This window comes from Rutidosis leptorrhynchoides, chromosome 2 (genome assembly GCF_046630445.1).
Source record: "Rutidosis leptorrhynchoides isolate AG116_Rl617_1_P2 chromosome 2, CSIRO_AGI_Rlap_v1, whole genome shotgun sequence".
In the NCBI taxonomy this organism is placed as follows: domain Eukaryota; kingdom Viridiplantae; phylum Streptophyta; class Magnoliopsida; order Asterales; family Asteraceae; genus Rutidosis; species Rutidosis leptorrhynchoides.
Genome location: NC_092334.1, coordinates 127,309,949 through 127,323,029, shown reverse-complemented (window position 1 = coordinate 127,323,029; position 13,081 = coordinate 127,309,949). Strand labels below are relative to the sequence as shown.

The 13,081-nt window shown below is 33.7% G+C and overlaps 1 pseudogene; it reads right to left on the bottom strand.

The window, feature by feature from the left end:
* Nucleotides 1-2,857: 2,857 nt before the first annotated feature.
* LOC139888258 (mitochondrial metalloendopeptidase OMA1-like) lies at nucleotides 2,858-7,520 on the bottom strand (annotated as a pseudogene).
* Between the last annotated feature and the right edge of the window lie 5,561 nt (nucleotides 7,521-13,081).

The following is a 13,081-nucleotide window of genomic DNA, read 5'->3' as shown; positions in this document are numbered from 1 at the left end:
TAGATATGGGTTCTCGTCCTGCTATAGTCTCTTGATAGATAGAAACTGCTTCTTGCATCACTTTAGGTTTAGACAGCAATTTACTTCTCTTCTTTCCAGATGGATGGGTAGAAAGGTAATTTGACAATGCGGCAAACTTCTCAAATACCTTTGGTGCAACACGTGGATCATACCCAGCTGAAGCCATCAGCAACAGCCCTATGTAATCAGCTTCAAACTCCATCCTACAATTAATTAAAACACATTATTATTATTATTTTTCATTTGATAAAGACCAACTACTTTTTAATTAACTAGTAATAAAGGTATATTAATATTATAGCATACAATAATGTATAGATATATATAACCTTCGCCTGAAAGGAAAGTTAAGTAAAAGAGAGCTAAGTAGAAGAATTGAAATAGCGTAGACAAATTTTGGCTCAACGAACTCGTATAGAATTAGGTTCCCGACACACAACCAGAGCTTCTTTGAAATCTTCTCAGCTGCATGTCTAGCCATAACATGTGCAACCTACAACCATATTCATTTAATTAGCTGAAATCCAAACACTTGCAGAGGAACGTAATTAATCATCACTTTGTGATGTACATACGTTAAGGGAGTCCAACACGCCCCCTTCAGGGATAAAGATGGTCTTAGAGTATTGCTCCAAAGCGAAGTTGAATTGTTGAATCTTTAGGCGAGTCAATTAATCTAGCAACATGTCACTCGTGCTATCTTTTAACTTCATTAGCAAACAATATATTAAACATGATTACAATAACTATTATCTATCGATTTAAATGATCCAAGATTTTCTCAAAAAAACAATAATTTAGAAGGTTGCTTACACTAGAACATGTTGTGGTTAACTTTTAACCTGTTTGACCAATTTATTTATTGGTTTAAAACTTTAAATATAGCAATATATCCACAATTTATTTTACTTCATCCACCACAATTGTGTAATAAGAGTTTGTACAGTACAACCTGTTATAGCATAATATATGGTGGATGAAGTAAAATAAATTGTAGATATATCGCTACCCCTAGTTTTTACCTTTCGTTCTAGTTTGCAACATGAGCTGATCACTGTTTTGATGTTTTCTACTATATGCAGTTCTTATGGACAGAATTTGTCGACAAGCACATTGGTCAGAGAAACATCCTTCGCTATATTCATTGCCATTATGGTATTATTCGCCCATTTAACAGGAAACATGCAGGTATGTACTATGTAGTATCATACTACGTGCGTTTCCCTCACACTAGTGCATTTGTCGCATGATAAGTTTTTATCAATGATGGGATCATGGTATAATAACATATGTAACTCAAATTATTACTTGTTAATGAAAACAATTGGTTACAAAATAGGGGATGATCTTCATAAACAATTTATGAAAAGATCTCATTCTAAAACTTTGATGCATAAATTAAAAATTCCCATTAAACTGTTTATAGACCTACCTACAATCTATGATCGTAAGACTCGAGGATTGGAGACTTAGACGGCGAGACATCGAGGTCATGGATGAGACATCGACAACTACCTCGTGTGCGCAAATTTGTACAATATAAATGGCTTGCAACTCGAGGAGTTGATGAAGAATCTATTTTGCGTAATTTGCCATCAGATCTTCGTCCAGATATAACCAACGTCATTTGTGCCTTGATCTTGTTCGACGTGTAAGATATGCTTCTTTTGTTGATCTAACAAAAATTATGTTCAAAAGCAGTTCAACGGGGCAAAAGATTCACTACAAAAGAAATTTTAATCTTTGATGCTTGTGAATATTGAATATGGGTTTGACACCTATAAGTATCACAAAGTTTTTGACACTTAAAAATGTCAAAAAGGAAAACCCAATCATACTTAAACGTGTCATAAAGTTGATAGCATTGGTAGTCTCGGTTCAATTATTTTCAAGCATCTTTACTTAGTTTTTTTATGGAGATTTAAGGCTTCTGTTCATCATTTTCAAGCATCTTTGCTTAGTTTTTGTAAGGATTAATCCGTATAACGATTGGTAGTCTCGGTTCAATTATTTCTTTTGGTACTCTCGGTTCGGTTATTTTATTAGTAATGAATCGCGCTTTGAATGATAGCTTTCTTGCCCTGTTTCGTTCAAAAATCTATATGAACCGAAAGATTAACCGGTTCAACTCTACACTTTCGATGAATAAATATATATTTTAGGAGAGTAATTGAGGTAACGTTTGGCTAAGTCTTGAACCTTTGTATGGACCAATCACTTTCTCTTGGAACCTTCATCTTCATGGTCCATTGTATTGTTCTCGCTCAAAATATGATCAGATTTAATTTGTTTCAGTTGCGGAATATCGTGCAGGTTACTACCTCATCATGGCCGAATTTGATCGACACCTGGGCATGGGAACAGAGGACTTGAATTTTGGAGGCTTATCGGCCGGCCCATTTACAATATGAACAATACTTTTTTTTTTCCTAGGAGAATTTTCTTGTTCGGCAGCCATGCTTCGGATGAGCTACTTTTCTAAAATTGTATTATAACCATCAGTTCCATATACTGTATGATTTTCACACATGATTATAGATGCATAACTTTTTCCTTTAGGTTCAAACATATGAGAAAGGTACACAAAATATACTCCAGCATTGATTTTGAAACACAAAAACTAATATAAAACTCAGAGGGCAAAAGGAAGCAATAATCACTAATCAAGAAAGATTAGATACAAAATCAACCACCACCAATATTAATTACATTTACAATTAGCAGTGAAAGTGGGGGTGATTTCTACCCTAGTTAGAAAATAGGGTTAGATTTAAATGAGAGTGAGTCAATGACTCCTTACAAAATAGAGTGGTTAAATTGTGTGTGAATGTAGCAACTAATTTGGTGTAGATATGTGTTCTCGTCCTGCTATAGCCTCTTGATAGACAGAGACTGCATCTTGCATCACACTAGGTTTAGACAGCAATTTACTCCTCTTCTTTCCGGATGGATGGGTAGAAAGGTAATCTGACAATGCAGAATAACCTAATACTTTATCGAACTTCTCAAATACCTTTGGTGCAACACGTGGATCATACCCAGCTGAAGCCATCAGCAACAACCCTATGTAATCAGCTTCAATCTCCATTCTACAATTAATTAAAACACATTATTATTATTTTTCATTTGATAAAGACCAAATAATGACACGTAAGATTATTTTAAATCAATTTAATTAAAATAATGACACGTAAGATTATTTTAAATCAGTTTAATTAAGATAATGACACGTAAGATTATTTTAAATCAGTTTAATTAAGAAAATAACACATAGGATTTATAGCATGTGCTTTATAATAATGTATATAGATAGAAGATATATATATAACCTTCGCCTCAAAGGACGGCTAAATAGAAGAGAGCTAAGTAGAAGAATTGAAATGGCGTAGACAAATTCTGGCTTAAAGAACTCGTACAGAATTAGGTTCCCGATACACAACCAAAGCTTCTTTGTAATATTCTCAGCTGCATGTCTAGCCATAACATGTGCAACCTACAACCATATTCATTTAATTAGCTGAAATCCAAACAATCATCAGTTTGTGATGTACAATACATTAAGGGAGTGTGTGTGTGTGTGTGTGTGTGTGTGTGTGTGTGGCATTTAGAATTTTTCATTCAGACTTCATGTTGCACGTACTCAGCATCTTATATATATTGTTCGACAGAGACTATTGATGATTCTGTTTCAGATTTTCTCATCATTTTATTTTTATGCTATAATTAAAATTAAAATTAAAATTAAATTAATTGTGGAACTTGGAGATCCAGTTTAGTCATAGATTAACGGAGTACATAACCTACTTCGGTCTGTACCAACTATTACTTAAACGAGAAAACCTGATCATGACGGAAAGTATTGGGGCTATGTTTTTTTATGATGCGGATCCGAATAGAAATAAATTAGAAATTGTCCAGCAACAACGGAACACGTCTAACCAAGGTTCGGGGAGTATTTGGATGTTGACCAAATTTGACGCTGACTAATTTTGACCGAGTTTTGACTGATTTGTGACCAATGTTGACCGGTTTTTCGAGTGATCATGAATTTTGGGCGAGTTTTGACCGAGATTATCCGAGTAATCTTGAGTTTTGACCGAGTTTGACCAAGTCGGAGCTCTCCAATAAACCTAGTACTCGGGAGTTATTCGAGGTCTACGACTATAACCACGCGTCAAACAGGTCAAAAGTAGCCACAAATGGTTTCCTAATTCCCTTTTCCTATAAAGAATGATCATTAAATTAATGAGACTTGTAATTCTAAAATTTTTGCAATCATATCATCATATATGTGAACTTTACATCAACAATGGGTAATTAATAATTGATTTCAGGTCAATCCAACCCCTAAATGCAGCCAATTTGGTCAACGTACATAATACAAGCAACAATTATGGATGCAATTAATTAAACAAAAAAAATAAAATATAAAAAATAAAAAAAAATACCTCGTGCGCGATTATAGTAGCAATCTCTTCATCAGCATAAAAGTGGTGCAATAACCCTGTAAACACAACTATTTTTCCACCAGGCAAACAAAACGCGTTCACACGGCTATCATTCACCACCAAAACTTCCCAATTCAACCCATCTAAATGCATAGTATCCGATTTCACCCCTTATACTTTTTTCCAACTTCTATCAACACACATTTCAATTTTCAATACACTTTGCAACCCCTCGATGATATTTTTGGAAATCATATTAACCCTAATGCTTTCCGGATGCTTTTCACCCAACATTTTCCCTTTAAATTTTCCAGCTTTCAATTTCTTAAACCCAGACACCCCCAAAATTCTCTCTGTTTTTTTTTTAAAAGTATAATGCGATGTTTTCTATATGTATATGGGATGGTTTCAACATTCCCATAGAATGCTACCCAAATTTTTTTAATTTTTTCAAACCATCTTTTAGAATAATGCTCACCTTTTCTTGAATCCTGAGTAGTAGAATAATTTCTGTAACTACTACTTCCAACAAAGCTAAAATGTGAGCTTTTGTTACCAATTAAACCTGCAGGTGAAAATAATGAAGAAGAAACTTTAGGAAACTTGCTGTGATTTTGATTGTGGTTAGTTATTGAAGATACATTTCGTATTAGGGTTTTTGGAACTGTGATTTTGGAGGTGAACAAATGATATATTGTATCTAATTCTGATTTTGATCTTCAGAGGCGAAGTCGAGATTCTGAATTGAGGGTGGCTTACTCGATGATTACATATCAACAATATATAAATTTCATAAGCTTATTATAATTATAACAAGATAATAACCATCCCAATTCCCAAGATAGTATAGTGAGTAGGACCCTAAACTCCTTACGAGAGATTGCATGTTCAAATTTCAACGTGGTTAGCAAAAGTATGAAAAACAGTCACCGATTGATTTAATTTGGCCGCATACATCATAGTTAAAAATAAAACTCGTCCTTCCATATAACACAAAGAGGAAAAACCGCAAAACATTTCTTTTATAAAAAGATAATAACGTAAAATATAATATCGTAGAAGTCAAATAAATTAACAATAGTTTATTTTACATAAATAAAACATAGAGTAAATAACAACATTTACTAATAACCATCATAGATGAGTTAATAATAATTAGCAATATTCTTAAAGAAAATAAAAGATTCGTTATTAGAGTTATTATATAAGAAAAATAAATTAAATGAAAACCAGTTAAACAACCACAAGATTTGATGGAATATAGAAATAGAAATAAGTAAATACGGAGTAATAAATTAATAAACAAAGTTTTAAGGTTCCACGTAGTAATCTCGGTTCACATTTAAAAGGTAAGATGCTTTGTAAAAAGTAATGAATTTGGGATAACCGCTAACGTGAACTCAATATACTTGGGATTTGATTTCCAGATTTGTAGTTGATATTATGTATTAGTGTAGTTGATATTAATTCAATTACTATAAATTCACATATATTCCTATAATAAATATATTGATTAGAAGGGTGTTTTGATAATCAAACAATTCAAGGTGATGATTATGATGTCATTAGGAAGTTTTTTGAAAATGAGTGGTTGTGATTATTTAGGATTAAGTTAATGGAGGGTTAGGATTAGTTGTTGTTATTTAAGATGATCTATTTTCATCTTTGTTATTAAATATAGTATAGATATAGATTTTTGTTGAACTTATTTGTTTTGATAATTAGGTCCTATACCATCAAAGGGCCTTTGATTATTAGAAGCTGAAGTTTATATAAGCATGAGGCATGCTTTGTTTGTCAATGAGTTTGGTATCTAAAATGGACAACAATAAAAATGGATTCAACGTGGTTTATGAGTGAGTCAGAAGGATCAAGGAATGGCAAAACTTTTGAAGTGATGGTTTGATTGAGTGGCAAAGATGATTTTGAAGTGATAGTGTGACTAGAGTCAATTTATCATATTGTTGAATATAAGAAGCCTCACAACTATTTGGATACCTTATTGTATAATTGAGAGAATAGTGTTGTTTTTAGAAGTGGTAACTTAACACATTAAAACCAGAGGCGAAGTCAGAATTAAGAGATGATGATAACTTACTCGATAAACAAATATTACATTTAAAATCTTTAAACTAATTTTTAAAGTGACAATGGACTGCTTGTAAATTATTTGAGTCTTGAATAATTGAGCCAATTAATTTACTATTATTTGAACATAAAAATACATTTAAGACTTGCTCATTGAAGGAGACGTATAATTATTTAGACATAAAATACACTTGAGATTTGAACTTTATTTGGGCCTTGGGGGAGGCTGAGCACCCCTCAGTCCCCCCTTGTCTCTGCCTCTGTTGATCTTCTATACCACGCCATTTTGTCTGTGGTAAAGAAACATAAAAGACAGGATACAAATGATACAGTAAATTGTTTTGCTCCCTCAGTTCCCTACTTTATTACAGTACTCTATATCTTTTTTAATATCTCAAATTAATAATTATTGTTTTTCATATATAGAAAATAAAAACGATAAATAATTTTTTTTAATACCCATTATACATTGTTTTATACATGTAGAATAAAAAAATAATAAAAGTTGACGAGCAAAACTGTAAAGTAAAAAAATACATGTGACTAAAACTTTTTTCTTAACGGTGTGATTTTTATCTGGACACAATTAGATTAGGACATATGGAGTACAAGATATAAGATGGACAACGAGATTTCTACTCACTATTTTTATAGATTCGCTCATTATGTAAAACTATTTTTTATACATATGGTAGTACTAACATTGGTCAACACCCGACTCATTCATCCAAAATCCCGACTGACTTGCAACTTTTACAATTTTGGACACACATATTCATAGATGAGTACATTTGGGTTATTTTTTATATGGTCAAAAGTCTCTCAAAGTGCTTTTTGGTGCACACAACCTCCTTAATCGTCTTAAGAAAAATTTGGTTACTATCATAAATTAATCGTTTTCTATGGTCAAATTACTTCAACGTCATTTGCGCCTTGATCTTGTTCGACATGTAAGATATCCATCTTTTCTTGATTTATCAAAATTTATGTTCAAAAGCAGTTCAAAAGGACAAAAGATTTACTACCTAAAATGTTTTTGACGCTCTAAAGCGTGAATAATTGAAATTGTTTTTGACACAAGTGTCACAAAGTATTTGACACTTAAAAACGTAAAAAAGAAAAACTCAATGATACTTAAAAGTGTAAACAAAAAAAAAAATTTGATAGCATGGAGTAAAATTTTTGAAACCGTATTTTTCACACTTGAAATTTTTGACGCCATATTTTTCCCGCTTTCAAGTTGCATGTCACTTTTCTAAGTGTCTATTGTTAATTTTAAAAGTGTCGAAAACTACAAAGTTAGTTGTAGTGATTCTACTGGTCCAAATGGGTTGGGTCAAGTTGACATACAACCCCTTTGGTACAAATTTTTTAATAATGCTTTAGATGATAACTCAAATTTGGTATGAATCGCAATGAGTAATTTTTCGGTACTTATAAAATGAGTTTGATTGAAAACTTTTTTTGTGTCTAAAAGATATTTTCTTCTTTATGTACCTATTTGCAGGTCCCATTTTTTTCTCAAATGGATGATCAACTACTAGACGCTATATGTGGACGTTTAGTATCATCGCTAAGTACAGAACATAATGGATATTTGGGATCGTGACTAAACAATAAAGATATGATAGTTGTTCAACCTTCTCGACTAAACAGAAACACAGAACCTTCTCGGTTAAAATTAACAAAATAAGGCTACAACCTATTTTCTTTCTTTATTATCAACTCAAAAACTAAGTCTTGCAACTAAAAACCATGGGTTTTTATAACCCACTGACAAATAACACGGATAACATGAGTAACAAATTAAAATGAGGATAAGGATAAAAGTTAGATAGACTAACATATTTAAATAAACATTAAATTTAAAATCCTAATCATAACTATTTGCTTTGCTTGACTTGGTCGTCACTCTTAACCCACTCCCATTCGCAGGCTTCGTGGCTCAAATGCTACCAAATATTTAGCCCACTTTGTTGTTGGACTTGGACATGTTGTTGGACTTGGCCTTTTACGATCCGCACATAATTCTGCATCATTCTCCCTTTCTTCGAAAAGAATCGTCCTCGATTCTACAACATCAAGAGGCTCTTCAATGACAATATCAACTGATAGTTTAAAAACACAAGATCCACTGACATCGGTTGGTAACTTCTCAGACGTAACTTCTGTGCTGACCATTGGACCCGTTATGTGCAATGTTATCACATGCTCATTACTCCGGACTTCATCATCTTTGCTCACAAGACTTGCACCTTCGTAATTTTCTTCTTCTTCCTCACCATAAGTATCATAAACAGGTACGGTGTCTTCGACCACACAAGATTCGGGAACATATTCCATATTAAAAACTGTATCAACCGAATCAACCAAGTCATCGGATTGAGCCTTTCTTGAAAATTCAAGATTTTCAAGCTTCGTCTCTACTTATCGCAAAAGATCTTTCATGTCTTCCAACTCTTGAATCTTGCGATTCATGTGACGCCCCGTACAAAACCACCGTGTACGGATCATCAACAACATGATTATTACAAGGTCAAACACTATATGCAGTTTTGAAATAAGTTTGCATTCATAAGAAAAGGTGATGTCTTAACCAACATCAAATGTTTAACATCCGATAGTATGCTTCTATGAATAGAAGCAATTAATAATAGTACGTGACCCATATGTCGTTACAAATTCATTGTTTCAAAAGTAACAAAGTTTGAATGCAAAATAAACGTTTCATGCGAAGACATCTCTAATAAGCTCAGCGGGAGTCTACAAAGCATGGCAACTACAGCGGAAGCAATCAAACCTTAAGCACCTGAGAAAAACATGCTTAAAAACGTCAACACAAAGGTTGGTGAGCTATAGTTTAACGTACCATTAATGTAAGGTAGGCCACGAGATTTCAGTGTTTCAAAACAGTATGAAAAGTATATGTTTAACCGTGGGCACTTGGTAACTAACTTAACGTAAATAACACCCCCTAAAAGTACACTTGGCGAGTGCGTAAGTTTACGAAGTATTAAACACCCGTTAAATACTAGCGTTACTAGCCCGAGTGGGGATGTCAAACCCTATGGATCCATATCTAAGATTCGCGTTCACCGGTTCAAAGGCCAATGACTAAACGTTACCGAGCTAAGGGGAAAGTTTATGCCGTTGTATAACCCACACATATATAAAGTTTAAGTACTCGTGCCTAGTATGTAAAACGTAAAATGCGCATGTATTCTCAGTTCCCAAAATAGTTAAAGTAAAAAGGGATGCTATAACTCACAGTGGAAAGTAGTAAAAGTCGATACGCGGGAATAGTAAGCAAGTGGTTGGTCCGGAAGGTCCTCAACCTAAGTCAAAAGTTACTAAGTCACTAAATCGTTCCCGAAGGTTTAAAAGTATGTAAAATAGGTCTTAAGTATCATCATCATTCATCATTAATCAAAAAGTGTAAAGTAAGTTTCAATCAAGAATAGAGTTTGAAATAAAGGCTGACTTCGTTCAGTCGCCAAGACCTCTATACAAACTGAAATGAGGTGAGACCAGTGGCCATGGCTCTGTATATGAGTGCCCTAGAGGCTGACCAATTTCCAGAACCAAACTCGTCTTCGTTTGACCGTGGTGATGGTTTAAGTGCGAGTAGGTTAGAAATTTCAGCACAACGTTAAAAGGGTGTAGTGACTTTCGGATGGCCATAAATCCTAAACCGTAACTCGGATTAAGACGAGGTCTAAACGGAAAATCATCTAATCAAACCGAACTAGCAGGAAATCAACTTTTACAGTAGCCCAGGTTACTGATCAGTTCCATAAACAGTAAGTAAGGTGCTCCGGTGGGTTCTTGTGCTTGATGCTCATCACAGTTCTCATCTTTGATGCGTATAGCTTCAAGTGTACAACTCGGTGATGTGTTTGCATCATCTTTACCAAGTTTTGACCATCATAAAACTAATGTAAGTCTAAGATATGTAGCACAACTCACTTAAGAGTTGTATGAAGGTTGATGAACCAAAGTTACATCAAGATCTTAGATCCGACACATACAAGAGTTCTAATAGTAATATTAAGCTACAAACTTGAAAGTAAACTAAATAAACAAGATCTTAAGTTGTAGAACTTAGATCTTAGCTAGATCTTAAAGATCCTAGACTAGAAAGTCTAGATCTAGTGTTCTTAAGTTAGATCCTTAGTTATAGAACTTGGATCTTCACTTTAATGAAACCATAAGTTATGATACTTAGATTTTTTAACGCCTTTAAACGAGTAAAATTTTTTTTTTTTTTTTAAAACAGAGTCACTGCCCGGACAAGGTATATGCCGCGGCGCGACACAACGCGGGAAACATTACACATCTTAACCCAGTTTCTGATATCAACTTCAGGCCATTGCCGCGGCGCGGAGGGCTTTGCCGCGGCGCGACACAACTCGTGTCCAGGATCTGACCTGCAACTTTTTATTTAAACCAAATTTTACACCTTTCATCATTTTTCCAACACAATCAAAACTGCATAATTCATACACAAACTTAAGGAAACAGTTTCTAATATCATTAAACATTCGCAAACATCTTTTAAACATCAAAACATGTTTTCATAATCTAAACCATCATTTGGTCCCAAATTTGACAATAACAAACATGACACATTCAAAACACTAGGCGTTGATAAGCGGTAACCGTAGAGCGTGTTTACAAAAGGGACTTGCAATACCACTTACACTAATGCCAATGCTCCTCTAGCGCTTCAAACGGGCTCCTTACCTTCGCGACGAACCTTAGCACCTAAAACATAAAACATCATGGGAGTAAGCTTTTACACTTAGTGAGTTATAGGAAAGTAGTAAAACATAAAACATAACACTTATCCTTCAACCCATCGGTTGTTTGCTTACTTTCGGATCCGATTCATTCATACCATAGGCATGACTTACTAGGCCAACCCTAGTAATCATACCTAAGCTAACCATAGACATACTAAATATGCCTAAGCTATCATCATTTCATTTCATCATCATTTCAAACATAGACATTTAATGTGTCTAAGCTAAAACAAACCATAGGCAAGATTACTAGCAATGTAATAACCTTGCCTAAGCTAAACATCAACCATAGATACAATTATTAGGCTAACCTAATAATTTTATCTAAGCTACATATATAGTGCACTTAGTCGTTACTCTCTTGCACGAATGCAATCCGAGAACACTAAGCCACTCTTGACCCGCCCATATTACCCCCTATAAACTCACCTTGCTTAATTGAATTTCCTTGATCACTTGTAACCTCTTTTCCTTGATTAGCACCTATACATGAGCTAATCCCATTAATCACACAACTCAACAAAATCACAACTTTCATGAATCATTGCATCTTTCTATACTTATACATACACTTAACCCCCTAATCACAACATACATACATTCTAGCCTTGATCTCATCTTTTCTAAGATAAGAATATTACCAATTAAACTTCATAACTTTAATCATGTACATTACTAGTTCATCTCTTTTAGTAATACATGCAACTTTCCACCAATCTTTTCATTATTCATTTAATAAGTTGCATACAATCCAATTCCATTAATAACACCCTTAAGTTATTACTTAATCAAATTCCATAACTTACAATAATAACAATAACTCAAACATGAACATCCTTCTTCAAAATTACTAACTAAAACACATGAACATCTCATTGAGACATTTTATCAAACACTTGGTGTGCATGACTAGAAATTTAACTAGAACATCACTAAATTCATCATATTCATACCATAAATCCAAAATGCAAGTTCATGCTTAATTCTTCTTCCAAAATCAATGACAATTTCATTTTTACTCAAACAATTGTGCACCATTCAACAACTAGCAACTTCTTAAGCATAAATCTCATCATTATCACACAATAAAAGCAATACATAGACATAAAATTCATACCTTGACTTTTAGAGTTTAAGAACCCTAATTGTGCACAAAGAGAGTGAAATTGGAAGATTAAAGCTTGCTAGAGTGATTAAGGTGTGTTAGATTTCACAAATCTTCAATTGCATGAGTCTAATTTCAACAATTTGTGGTTTCTTCCTCCTTCTCCCTCAACATCGACATACACACACATACAGGAGGTTTTTCTGTATAATTTTGTGAATAACTCAATTTCCAGCATTTTAATTCCTTTTTATTTAAATTAACTTTGGCCTAATTGCACTTTCTACCCTCCCCATCACATCTATAGCTAGGAAGGTCCTTAATTCTAACTTTGCACCATTAGTCCTTCTTAACTTAACCAATAAACTTAACTTTTGTCCATTTAACATAAAATAACTTTTACCAATTAATTTCTTAGCAATAAAATTTCACATAAAATAATACCTTAAATAATTGGGATGTTACAACTCTCCCCCTCTTGGATCGTTCGCGTCCTCGCGAACCATTCTTGATGCAACGACGGATAATACTTCATGAGCCATTCTTCGGGTTCCCATGTACATTCGGAACCTTTTCTAAATTGCCATAATACCTTCAACAATATAACCGACTTATTT